The sequence below is a fragment of the Peromyscus californicus genome, unplaced genomic scaffold (genome assembly GCF_007827085.1).
Source record: "Peromyscus californicus insignis strain IS unplaced genomic scaffold, ASM782708v3 Scaffold_14__1_contigs__length_90479793_seg_2, whole genome shotgun sequence".
Taxonomy (NCBI): Eukaryota; Metazoa; Chordata; class Mammalia; order Rodentia; family Cricetidae; genus Peromyscus; species Peromyscus californicus.
Genome location: NW_026294436.1, coordinates 1,780,098 through 1,794,024, shown reverse-complemented (window position 1 = coordinate 1,794,024; position 13,927 = coordinate 1,780,098).

Here is a 13,927-nt window from a genome sequence, read left to right as displayed (position 1 = left end):
AACTAGGTTTAGATGAGGCCATGAAGGCAGAGCTGTAGTGAATGAGATTAAAATGAACTGGAAGATCTCTTAGCTTTCTTTTTACCACATTAGGATAAATGAGAAGTGAACCATCTCTAACCAAGAAGGTCTTTAGCTGAACCCACTATGGCCATTATTGCTATTATGTTTTAAATGTGGACTTGAGTATCAAACTTAGAACCTTGTGCATACAAGGCAAGCACTTTACCCACTAGATTATCCTAAGGCCCTTTCATCATCTCTTATCAAGTATAATGTAACTGTACTGTGGCCCCTGTCTTCATTTTTGACAGCTATTCTGTTTCCAGAGTGGGTCTTACTGGCTGCTTGTCCTCTGGCAGCAGGTTTTGAGAGTGCTGCACAGCCTCATCTTTCTTTCAGTTCTTCTCTCTACTTTGTGTTTTCTATTAAGGGTGTTTGCTTCTGCAACCATGCTCACCACCTGGTAACATTCACCAAAATAAATTCACCTGTCTTTAAAGTTGCCTCCGGTTGTGGGGTTTTATCACATCGACAGAAAGGTAATTAGCACACAGGCTGATACACAGTCCCACCCAGCTTTTGTCTATGGGTGCTGGGATTTGAATTCAAATCATCATGCTTTTGCAGCAAGCCCTGATACCTGCTCAGCCATCTTCCTAGTCACTGTTCCAGGAGATTCTATTTCTATATCAATTTAGTTAGTTTTATTTTACTTTATATTAGTCTCACCTGTTTATATGTATGTGTATTACTTGTGTGCCTGGTGCCTGCAGAGGCCAGAAAAGGGCATCAGATTCCTGGAACTGGAGCTACAGATCTTTTTGAGCTGTCATGCAGCTGTTGGGAACTGAACTCAGCCCCTCTGCAAGAGCACCATGTACTCTTTACTGTGAAGCCATCTCTCAAGCTTTCCACCCCCACAGATAATTATGAATGAGCTCTATAGGGTGAGGAGATCTTCAGTCACTCAAACCATCATAATGACCTCAGTGTGGAATAAAAGAATATATTTAGCAGTTGTTGTTAATAACACCAAAAGTCATTAGATGTGCTCTCCAAACAGCATTGCCTGCAAGGCTTTCCTTGCTTAGGTGAAAGATTAAAAAATGATTCAACTCTCAGATTTACAATAGAGAACAGTCCAGAAAAGCAAGTTAAGATATGACATTATGTAATAAATACCTTAGGTGAGGCATTCAAAACACTCATTATTATATAGGAGTGAAATGGGAACTGGACCATTCTTTCCATCAGAAAGGGGAGGCTCATGAAACTCAGAAGACAAACAAATGGTCACCTGTCTGGAAAGTGAAAGGCTGGAAGGTGTTCCAAGACTCTTTGCTGTGGGATGTTCTGTATGGCAAATGTGTTGCTGATTAGTCAATAAATAAAACACTGATTGGCCATTGGCTAGGCAGGAAGTGTAGACGGGACAAGGAGGAGAATAAAGCTGGGAAGTGGAAGGCTAAGTCAGAGAGACACTGCCAGCCGCCACAATGACAAACAGCATGTGAAGATGCCGGTAAGCCACGAGCCACATGGCAAGGTATAGATTAATGGAAATGGATTGATTTAATCTGTAAGAACAGTTATCAAGAAGCCTGCCACGGCCATACAGTTTGTAAGCAATATAAGTCTCTGTGTTTACTTGGTCAGGTCTGAGCTGCTGTGGGACTGGCGGGTGACAGAGATTTGTCCTGACTGTGGGCCAGGCAGGAAAACTCAAGCTACAACTCTTCTCCTGCTTTATCTAAGAATTAAACAACTGCAGAGGCAGGAGACTCTCAGCACCACTGCTGCAGAGGAGATACTTCGCAGATTGCCTGCAAGCTGTGCAGAGCTCCAGGGGAAGAGCTTGGTTATGCTGGAGTGGGCTTTTTAGTAATGCAAATATTTATTTAGTCACTCCTGCTCCTGTAGGTAACCTCTCACCTATATATCTGTTAGCTACCCTGATATAAACTCATTGGTTTACCAAGTTGGGCCTTGCAGTCAATGCTTTGGTCTGGTCTAACATAGGTCCCCTTTCTGGTATGAGTAAATATGTGGGTTGGATCTTCCCAGGAAAAGTTTCTCAAACAACATGAATGCTTTTTTCCCCTTGTTTTTAAACTACCAATTTATTATATAAAAATTTTCCAAACAAGTAGATATGAAAATATTATCAATTCACATAGTTAAATGAGAGTGGAAACTATTTAGTGACAAGGGTGGCATTATAACACTGATTGCTTCATTAGTTGTCTAATGTTATTCCAAAAGACATCAGATAAGCAGAGAACAAGTGAGGAAATTCAGAAACCTAGTATTCGTATAGCTTTACCCATTTTTTTGTGTGTGTTTTAGATATAATACCACTTGGTTCTTGCTGTAACTGTCTCACACAAGCACATGTTTTTGCATATTAGGTCCTTGGCTAGTGGTATCTTTTAGGAAGGTTGTCAGTCCTTCAGGACTTGAAGCCTCACTACAGGAAGTAAGTGCCAAGTGGCCAGGATTTGAGGATTTATAGACCAGCCGCTTCCTATTCAAGTTTTGCTTCTTTGAGTATGCATGCAATGTGACTAGCCAGCCTCTTTATCCTACTACTGTGTTATGCCTTACCTGCCTGATGCAATGCTTTCCCTGTGATAATGTACTGCACTCTGGAACTATGAGCTAAAAACCAACCTTTCTTTCTCAACTTACTTTTGTCAGGGCATTTTCTCAAAGCAAAGGCAATATGACTAAAACAACATGCTACATTTTGTATGTCATAAATAAACTATCTTTTCATGGAAATAAAAACCCTAAGACACCAAGCTTCACTCCACCAGAAGTAGTGGAAGGGTCTGAGAGAAGAACTTAGCCAACCATTGCTGGGTCCACACAACAGAGATGGGTTTCCTTTTCTAGAAGCTCTGTACAAGCTTCTGGAGATAGGAAACTAAAACAACCAGAAAATCAGCAAGGCCTTCTTCCTATGTTAACTTCAGTATTGTAGAGGAGGCAGTTTTGTTTCGATGTATGTGGCCTTCTGACCCATTTATATGGGTCCTGGAGTATTAAATTCTGAAGAACTAAGCCATTTATAAGTCATCTGTTTCACATAGAAGTTTTTATTTCTTTCATGTAATTCTCAACCTTGGCTAATGGGCTTAGCAATGTATGTATTAGATAAAATGCAAATGAAAACATGGAATCTGAGGCAGGTATTTTACTGAGGAGCTCATGGCCACCTTGTTCCCTATTTTATGAGGATAGATAATCAATACAGAATCAAATACATTTGCAACATTTATGTTTTGGATAAATGTTCTCTAACCCTATGTGTTAAAGGTTTGGACTTCATCCATGGGCAACTGAGAGATAGTCAAAACTTTGCCAAGTGATCTTCATTGGAAATCTTACCACATGAAATTGTAACCTTGAAGGGTTAGTAAGACCCTATTCTCTCTTCTTTCCTTCCACTCCTGAACTCCTCTGATGTTCCTGGTTTTCCTTACTATGTGCTCCACACCAAAAATTGCTGTAGCATCACAAGCCAAAGGCTAGATTGAAGGCCAAGCAACTCTATGGCTGGAAACCTGTGAGATCAACCTTTCCTCTCTGTATGTACAAACTTCAAGTAGCTTCTCATGGTGACTGAAACCTTGAAAATAGAGAAGCATATATATATATATATATATATATATATATATATATATATATATAGAGAGAGAGAGAGAGAGAGAGAGACAGAGAGACAGAGAGACAGAGAGACAGAGAGAGAGACAGAGACAGAGAGAGACAGAGACAGACAGAGACAGACAGAGACAGAGACAGAGAGAGACAGAGAGACAGAGACAGAGAGAGACAGAGAAAGGAAGAGAGTGTATAGTTAGCAGAATCACATCAGGAGATTTGATCAGGGACAAACCAAGAGCTAGTTCTAGCAGAGTTCTGAAATTTGATGTGAAGAATTTGATGCTTTTATTCAGCCTGAGATAAGAATCCAGGAAGGCTTGGAGTTGAGAAAGGAAATAACCTGACATGAAACCTTCTTTGGAAGGGAGGAACATGGGAGACAGGAGAGACAAAGGTGATTAGTAAAGGAACTACTAGGAGAAAGATGATGATTTAGATCTGTTTAGACAATTTAGATCAGGGAAGTATTGTGGAAGGCTGCTGACTGTTCCAATTCTAGATCTTTGCTAGTGGGAACATCAAATAAATTTGCTGACAGACTGACTGTGCTGTGAGACCAAAAGTTGAATCCTGAATGAGAGCAGATGAAGACGGTTACTTCTTCAAAAACCACATCCAGGCATAGTCATAAAAACAAGCAAGCAAGTAAAAATGAGACAGATTCTTACAAAGGAGCATTTGACCACTGCTCAATTCAAGCTGCCAAGGTCATAAGAGAACAAGGTATGTCTGAGGAGCAAGCACAGCTAAACAGAATATGATGGGACACAGCTACAGTTTGGGATTCTATAGTAAAATGTAAAAGATTAGTTGGCTTAAACAAGAAATCATAGTGAGACAGGATAGAAACATGGGCATTTTGAGAACATTTGAGAAAGGAAGGTGATCCTCCCCCCAGACATCTCCTTGAAGTCTGCTACCAGCACTGAAGAATTTAACAGTTAACTTCTGCTGAAGACCTTTCTTCCCTTCCCAGGCATAAATGTGCACTTTTTAAAGGAAAAGTACCAGAAATCCCATTTACTAGCAAAGGCACTACAGTAAAACCCTATGGCTTTTGGTTTTGCTTTATCAGATTGCAGTTCTACTGAAAGCATCTCCAAAACCACTATTTGTTCAATCTTATAAAAGAAAGAGAGAAAAGAAAAGGCAAGAGATGTTTCTTAGTAACCTTCTACAGTATAATTTGAGAGTCACCAAAGTACTCTATATGGCTAATATGACAATTAAATTAGAATCCTCCCTCGAGGAGCCAGTACCCACAACTGGGTACACCTTAATTTTCCCTTCGAAAGCACATACCCACACTTGAATGTTCCTTTCTTTCTGAATCCTTCTCTTTCTAATTACCTTTTATGCTTAGGACTATTAAAATATCTATTAAATCACAGATCTGCTTCACAAGATAGCCAGTGCTGAAGTTTCCATTGCCTAGGCCTGGAATCTCTGTTTGGCCTAAGTAGTTCCTGCGACATTTGGACAACTAATCCTAAGGCTGCAAAGGTGGCAATGTGGAGCCGTGTTTGCCGCCGCACCACTGACAGTAGATTAGAAGAGTGTTATGGTCAACATGGTGGCAGACCCAGTGTGTGGCAATGACTCTTCTTGAGTAATGACTGGAATCTGTTGCTGTTTCCATACATGGTGAAAAGAGTTTCCTCTTAGGCCTGTGTCCCATCATAAGGCCACCAATGTAATGGTAGGGGTGCCACTTCCATGGCTCTGCTGCACATTGTATTAGAACCTCACTCAACATGTGCATTTAGAGGTGGCATGGCCCCTAGTCTGAAGTTAAAATATATCATTATACACTGGAATGGAAAAATGAGATCTAACTTTCATAGAACCAGAAGTGCCATGCAAGCTGCCAAGGGAGGAATGCAATTGATTGTCCTACCCAGCTGTTATGTCTATGAATCACATCAGTCACAGGCATGGCACGATATCCCTAAAGGAGAAATAGTTACATGCATATCTTGGCTGATTAGACTTAAGGTCAAAAGGAAGGAAATCATATCTGGTACAGGAAACCTAGCTAGCCACCCTGGGATAGGGAAGTCATGGATATTAGAGAAGAACCTACCACTACCATTTTACTATACCAGCATAATCCCTAAACTCATTCTAAAATGTATCTTTATACCAAATGTGGATCTCACTTCTCATCTAAGAAGCTTCTTATTACAGTAGTCTGAGATCATTACAGAAATCCACACTAGTCAAAACATAAATATTAGCTTATTGTGGGGTTCCCAGTTCCAACAGATACATCTACAATAACTCCTGCACCTAAGGCTCTCTCTCTCTCTCTCACATACACACACACACACATACACACACACACACACACACACGTTAGTCAAAGAAATAGAGGCCATGGAATTGATACAGAGTGAGAGGGAACATGGGAGGGATTTGAGACAAGAAAGGGGGGAAATGATGTAATTATATTTTAATTAAAATTTCTAAAACATTTCCAAAAAACTGAAAGGATAATATGTAAAAGATAAGCAATCTGAAGAAAATTAAGAGCATCCATTAAAAATAGTTTAATACTGCTTCAGTGATTATTCCAAATTTATCATGCTAATATATTTCTAATATAAGCAAAGGATGATACTATACAGGGATGCTCTGAATATCTTTACATATGTTTATTATTAAACAAAAAAGTAAAACTTATATATAGAAGCAGAAGACATAATCCAGCACCCCTACAGCAAGATGAGAATCAGAAACAAGAAATCAGTCAGAAGCACATGGGCCAGCTAGCCTAGAGTATACAGCACAGTGATAAACAGCAGGAGAGATCTTGGCTTGCAATAAACAAAGCAAGATGGGTGGAGGAAAAGTTATAGTTTGATGCCACATGTGTGCTATGGCACCATAACCACCTTCTCATATACACACATACACATAAATAATAAAAAATACATACATACATATACATATATGTGTGTGTGTATATACATATGTGTGTGGGGTGTATGTGTGTGTGTGTGTGTGTGTATGACATACACAGTGCCTTTTGCTGAGACTATCAGAGTGGTTGGAAGAAATGTGGATTTAGAAATTACATTGTATATAGAGTTTCTTCCTCCAGCCTAGATGTTCTCCCAGTGCATCTTGGGACCAACCAATCTGAGGTTTACCATTACACATGTGACATAAACAATAGTAGCTAAGTCAATGGGAGTTCTGGGTGTTGTAGCAAAGTCTCCTAGGTGACTTGGGTCGTGGTAAAGGTTTTGAAGAGTTAAGAAAACTGCACAAGTAGACATGGTAAAGCCTTCCATTTGAAGGGGCTGGATTTTCCTTTGACTTTCGACACTGTTACTCTGTATGTTATCTTATTTATCCATCAGTAATTCATGCTATTTACTATAGTCATTTTGATTAACTTTTACCCTTTATTCATGGTCATTTGCTTTCATCTCCCTTGAAGCACGCGTATTATTAAGGCATAGATAGCTATTTGGGGACACATCAATGTCTTGAGTAATCCTTTCCCATGCTATGTCTGCATCCTTTATCTCCTTGTTTCATTTGGCCACAGTCAGCCCTTTCTCCTGTCTCGTGAACCTTCTCAGAAGAAGTGCACTGCTCTCATTGCTATTGCAAATAGGAGATGAGAATACCCACTATCTACAGTCATTGTGCTTCCAGAAGCACACTAGCGTCATTTAAAATATTTCCTTCAAATATTCTACACAAGTCAATTAAATCACAGAGACAGAAATGAACTCTGAGGTCAGGGGTTCTCTCATGTTCTCTTGATGTAGCCTCCTTAGTTAGCTTACTCTTTGAAGGGCCTTACAAATGTTGGCTCGTGATTCTCAGCACATGTGAGTAATCTCAGTGCAAAGGAGCTGGAAGCAGGCAGACTCACGAGCTGGCTGGTCAGTCAGCCAAGCCTAATCATTTAGTTCCTTGACAGTGAGAGAACCCATGTCAGAAAATGTGGTAGATTGCTCCTGAAGAATGGCACCAATGCTGACTTCTGTCTTCCAGATGTTAGTGTAGGTATGTGTTCCTGAACACACACAAACATGCACATGCATACACATATGTTGTTTATCAGTGTCCTCTGGGATGGAAACAGTCCATTTTGGCAAAAAGCTCTTTAAGACACATCGAAATGATACTTCCTGACCTGTTAAGTTGCCTGTTAGCTGTTCAAGTGTTCCAAGTTCCAAGCTTTTGTAAACTGTCACATATGCTAGGGTGGGTTTGGGTAATGCATCTGTCTGAGTCATTTCTGCTTCTGTAAGAAACCCCTCACCTATATTTCTGTAAGTAACCTCAATAAAATTCATTAGTTCACCAAGTTGGTCTTTGATGCTATCTCTACTTTAGCCTGTCATGGGCTCCCTTTCTGGCATTAGTAGACATATGTGTAACATCTCCCCAGGGATGTCTCAAAATGTAACCCAAAAAATAAAAGGAAAACATAGGTTTTACAAAAATCTCTGAATTGGTGGTATTTGAGGCTACTCGGTTAATTTTTTTTTCATTTGTGCATGTCAATATAAAACATGTAATTATTTCTCTTTCATGCCCTGTAATTCAGGATTTAATTTCCCCTAGGTTTTCAATAGTACAGCCAATGTACGAGTAATTATTAGAAACCTAAATATGAATATTTTTATAGATTTGAAGCCTATATTTAAAGTTCATAAACAAGAACAGAATTGTTTTATTCTGTCTCATGACAACTAATAGTAGAAACTATGAGTACTTCAGACCAAAGTATTAATTATTTAAACACAATAATCAGGGTATCATTTGCTACCAATGTAGTTGCATGACCAAACTGACTTCAGAGTACATGGCTTGCAGTGTGTAATCTGATATTCTGACTGACCTTCCTGTTTCTTAGAAGACATTGACTCTGATAGCAACATGCCAGTCTTCCTATGCACTCTAATGTTAAAGCATTGCTAGATAAGGAGAGTAACAGGCCTGCCACGCAGGTGTTTTGTCTAATGCATAGTGCTATTTTATTTTCCCTTGTATAGGTATCCTTCTGCCTCTATGAAATCTGAAACATCATTTTAGTGCCTTAGTGCTTCACTTTTGTAGTGTGTCTATGTTTCACTTTCCCTAAAGTGGGTTTCTATATGGAATATCTCACAGCACACTTACAGTGAATCTCTTCTACTGCTTTTTAGCCATGGAGTGCACAACCTCAGGGAACTCGAGAGATACCTCAGTGGGTAGGAGTGCTTGCTGTTTAAGCTTGAGGACCTGAGTTCATATCCTAGTCTTCATATAAAAAGCTGGGCTACTAATCTAGACCTGACATCCTCCTGTAGCTTCCAAACACACATAAATACCAATACCCACACATGTGTGCATCTACCACACACACACATAACACAGAATACATACATTAAATGGAAGATATGGGGAACTAGAGAGATGGGTTAGCAGTTAAGAGCACATGTGCTTGCAAAAGACCTTCTTTCTGTGCCCAGGACACAAGTCAGGAATCTCACAGCTACTTATAACCCTAGCTTCAGGGAGTCTGATGTTCTCTTCTGGCCTACACACACACACACACACACACACACACACACACACACACACACACACACACACACACGTTTATGCACACATAGATATAGACTACAATAGAAACTGTAGGTGTGTGACATAAAACATACTCAAGAAATATGTTACAGATAGAAGATGAAGAAAAAACTGATCATAATATTCATTCTCATGTTTTTCTTCTTCATATTTATATGGAATGAAAGTCTATCTTGGTCTTGTAAAATAATGTGATAGGTAAAGAAGGGGACATATGAACATAGGTTGAGTGATGGACCATGTAATTGTCAAGCACTCCAATTTCTGTCTAGTCCTATGAAGACTGTACTGAGGGAGGAAGCTGATAAGAAATCTGACTTAATTTAAGTGCAGAAACACAAGAAAGAATCTACAAAAAGCTAAAACTAAACCCTGCATGAGAATACAAATAAGCACAAAGATATGCCTTCCATTTGGGTCCTCACTGCGTGTGTGTTCTATAGTGAAGTTAGGAAGCAAAATCTAGACCAAGAGATATTTTGGTTAGCTGTGTTTTCATTATGATATTCTTCTGTTGTGGAGATTTATCATATTATTTGGTAGCTTCAGACATCTCTCATTTCTTGTCAATAATGGCTGCAAGAGAGAATAATCATTTTGGATGAAATTACTAAAGTATGAGCAATTTTATCTCATTTACAACTTCACATGCCTCAAATGATGGGGCATCTAAAATGATTTCATGAAAATTTCACTTCTTGGCAAGAATATCCTCAATCCAAAATCTTTGTGAAACATTTGAATAGTCTAAAAATGGACATTTGACAGAATTAAATTCAAGAAAGCTAGTTTTATTAATGTGTTAAAAAGATTAATCTGCCCCTGACTTCCCTTCTGTAGCACAGGTGAGTGCCCTGGCTAGGCCCAGACCCCATCCCTGGGCACCAGCCACTCTGGGGAAGACCTGCCCAACTTGGCCCCATGTTCTGGCCACCGGGCAGGTTCCCTTCTAGCCCCACTGGGAAGGATCCCCTTCTCCAAAACCCCTGGCAGACCCTGCAATCTCCACGCCCTGCCACCATGCCCATCCGCCTGAGACCCCAGCCACTTCCTGAGACTTAGAGGCTGGCCCCCAGCTCTCATCCTGCCCCAGGTTTCCCTTCTGGAGCACAGGTGAGTGCCCTGGCTCGGCCTGGACCCCATCCCTGGGCACCAGCCACTCTAGGGAAGACCTGCCCAAATTGGCCCCAAGTTCTGGCCACCGGGCAGGTTCCCTTCTAGCCCCACCAGGAAGGATCCCCTTCTCCAAGACCCCTGGCAGACCCTGCAATCTCCAAGCCTTGCCCCCACGCCCATCCGCCCAAGCCCAAGACACCAGCCACTTCCTGAGATTTAGAGGCTGGCCCCCAGCTCCCATCCTGCCCCAGACTTCCCTTCTGGGGGAGAGAGAGAGAGAGAGAGAGAGAGAGAGAGAGAGAGAGAGAGAGAGAGAAGAACTCCCATCCTGCCCTGGACTTCCCTTCTGGACAAGAGTGCCCAATCTGCCCCAGACTTCCTGTCTGGACAAGAGCTCCCATCCTGCCCCGGACTTCCTGCTGGACAAGAGTTCCCATCCTGCCCTGGAGTTCCCATTTGGACAAGAGAGCTCCCATCTGGATAAGAGAGAGAGACTTCCTGAATCTGTCAGCTCTGTCTGAACCAAGTGTGCTGATAAGACCAAGAACGAACCACAAGGAGATGGGCAGATGTCAAGGCAGAAATATATACAACAAAGTGAATAGAAATACAGCATCACCAGAACCTAGCCCTCCTCCAACATGTAGACCTGAACATCAAAAATTGGAAGAAGCAGAAGAAAACAGCCTTATGAATGACATCATGAAGAAGGTAAAGGCTTGTGTAGAGGAAAAGACAAAAAAATGGGAAGAACACTGTAAACAACTAGAGGAAAGGGCAAACAAATTAGAAGAAATCAATAAAGTCCTGGAAGAAAACAATAAAGTACTGAAAGAAAATCAAGAAAAAGCAATGAAACAAGTGAAGGAAACAGTCCAAGACCTGAAAAGGGAAATAGAAAAAATGAAGAAGACACAAACAGAGGGAACGCTGGAAATAGAAAATCTGAGTAAACGATCAGGAACTTCAGATGCAAGTATAACCAACAGAATGCAAGAGATGGAAGAGAGGATCTCTGGAGTTGAAGATACAGTAGAAGAAATAGATTTATCAGTCAAAGCAAACACTAAAGCCAACAAAGTCATGAACCAAAATGTCCAAGAAATTTGGGACACCATGAAAAGACCAAACCTACAAATAATAGGGGTAGAAGAGGGAGAAGAATACCAACTCAAGGACACAGAAAATATATTCAACAAGATCATAGAAGAAAACTTTCCCAACTTAAAGAAGGAAATGCCTATGAAGATACAAGAAGCCTATAGAACACCAAACAGACTAGACCACCCAAAAAAGTCCCCTCGCCACATAATAATTAAACAACTAAACGTACAGAATAAAGAAAGAATATTAAGAGCAGCAAAGGAAAAAGGCCAAGTGACTTATAAAGGCAAACCCATCAGAATAACACCCGGTTTCTCAATGGAGACTTTGAAAGCCAGAAGGACCTGGACAGATGTAATGCAGACACTAAGAGACCATGGATGCCAGCCTAGACTAATATACCCAGCAAAACTTTCAATCATCATAGATGAAGCGAACAAGACATTCCAAGACAAAGCCAGATTTAAACAATACTTATCCACAAACCCAGCCCTACAGAAAGCACTAGAAAGAAAATTTCAACCTAAGGAAGTCAGATACACCCTCAAAAACACAGGCAATAGAAAAAGCCACAGCAGTAAACCCCAACGAAGAGAAGTACACACACATCACCACCAAAAAATAACAGGAATGAACAATCACTGGTCATTAATATCCCTCAATATCACTGGGCTTAATTCACCTATAAAAAGACATAGGCTTACAGAATGGATCTAAAAATAAAAGGCTGGGAAAAGACTTTCCAATCAAATGGTCTTAAGAAACAAGCAGGTGTAGCCATCCTGATATCCAGCAAAATAGACTTCAAACTAAAATCAATCAAAAGAGATTAAGAAGGGTATTACATACTCATCACAGAAAAGATCCACCAAGATGAAGTCTCAATTCTGAACATTTATGCCCCAAACACAAGGACACCCACATATGTAAAAGAAATATTACTAAAGCTTAAATCACATATAAAACCCCACACATTAAGAGTGGGAGACCTCAACACCCCACTTTCACCACTGGACAGATCTCCAAAATCGAAACTTAAAAGAGAAATAAAGGACTTAACTGATATCATGACTCAAATGGACTTAATTGATATCTACAGAACATACCATCCTAACAAAAAAGAATATACCTTCTTCTCAGCACTCCATGGAACCTTCTCTAAAATCGACCACATACTTGGCCAAAAAACAAATCTCAACAGATACAAAACAATTGGAATAACCTCCTGTGTTCTATCAGACCACATGGTCTAAAGTTGGATTTCAACAACAACAAAAACTACAGAAAACCTACAATCTCATGGAAACTGAATAATATTCAACTGAATCACCAATGGGTTAATGAAGAAATAAAGAAAGAAATTAAAGACTTCCTAGAAATCAACGAAAATGAAGACACCACATATCCAAATTTATGGGACACTATGAAAGCAGTACTAAGAGGGAAATTCATAGCACTAAATTCCCACATAAATAAGTTGGAGAAATCTCACACTAGTGACTTTACAGCACACCTGAAAGCTCTAGAACAAGAAGAAGCAATGTCTCTCAGGAAAAATAGAGGCCAGGAAGTTGTCAAAGTGAGAGCTGAAATCAATAAAACAGAAACAAAGAGAACAATACAAAAAATTAATGAAACAAAGAGTTGGTTCTTTGAGAAAATCAACAAGATAGACAAGCCCTTATCGAAACTAACCAAAAGACAGAGAGAGAACATCCAAATCAACAAAATCAGAAATGAAAAGGGGGACATAACAACAGACATTGAGGAAATCCAGAGAATCATCAGGTCATACTTCAAAAACCTCTACTCCACAAAACTGGAAAACCTAAAAGAAATGGATAACTTTCTGGATAGGTACCACATACCTAAGTTAAATCAAGACCAGATAAACTATTTAAATATTCCAATAACCCCTAAGGAAATAGAATCAGTCATTAAAAGTCTCCCAAGCAAAAAAAGCCCAGGATCAGATGGTTTCAGTGCAGAATTCTACCAGATCTTCAAAGAAGAGTTAATACCAATACTCTCTAAATTGTTCCACACAATAGAAACAGAAGGAACATTACCAAACTCCTTCTATGAGGCCACAATTACCCTGATTCCTAACCCAAACAAGGATACAACAGAGAAAGAGAACTACAGACCGATCTCCCTCATGAACATTGATGCAAAAATACTCAATAAAATACTGGCAAACAGACTCCAAGAACACATCAAAACAATTATCCACCATGATCAAGTAGGCTTCATTCCAGGGATGCAAGGGTGGTTCAACATACGAAAGTCCGTCAATGTAATACACCATATAAACAAACTCAAAGAAAAAAACCATATGATCATCTCACTGGATGCAGAAAAGGCATTTGACAAAATCCAACACCCCTTCATGATAAAGGTCTTGGAATGATCAGGAATACAGGGAACATACCTAAACATAATAAAG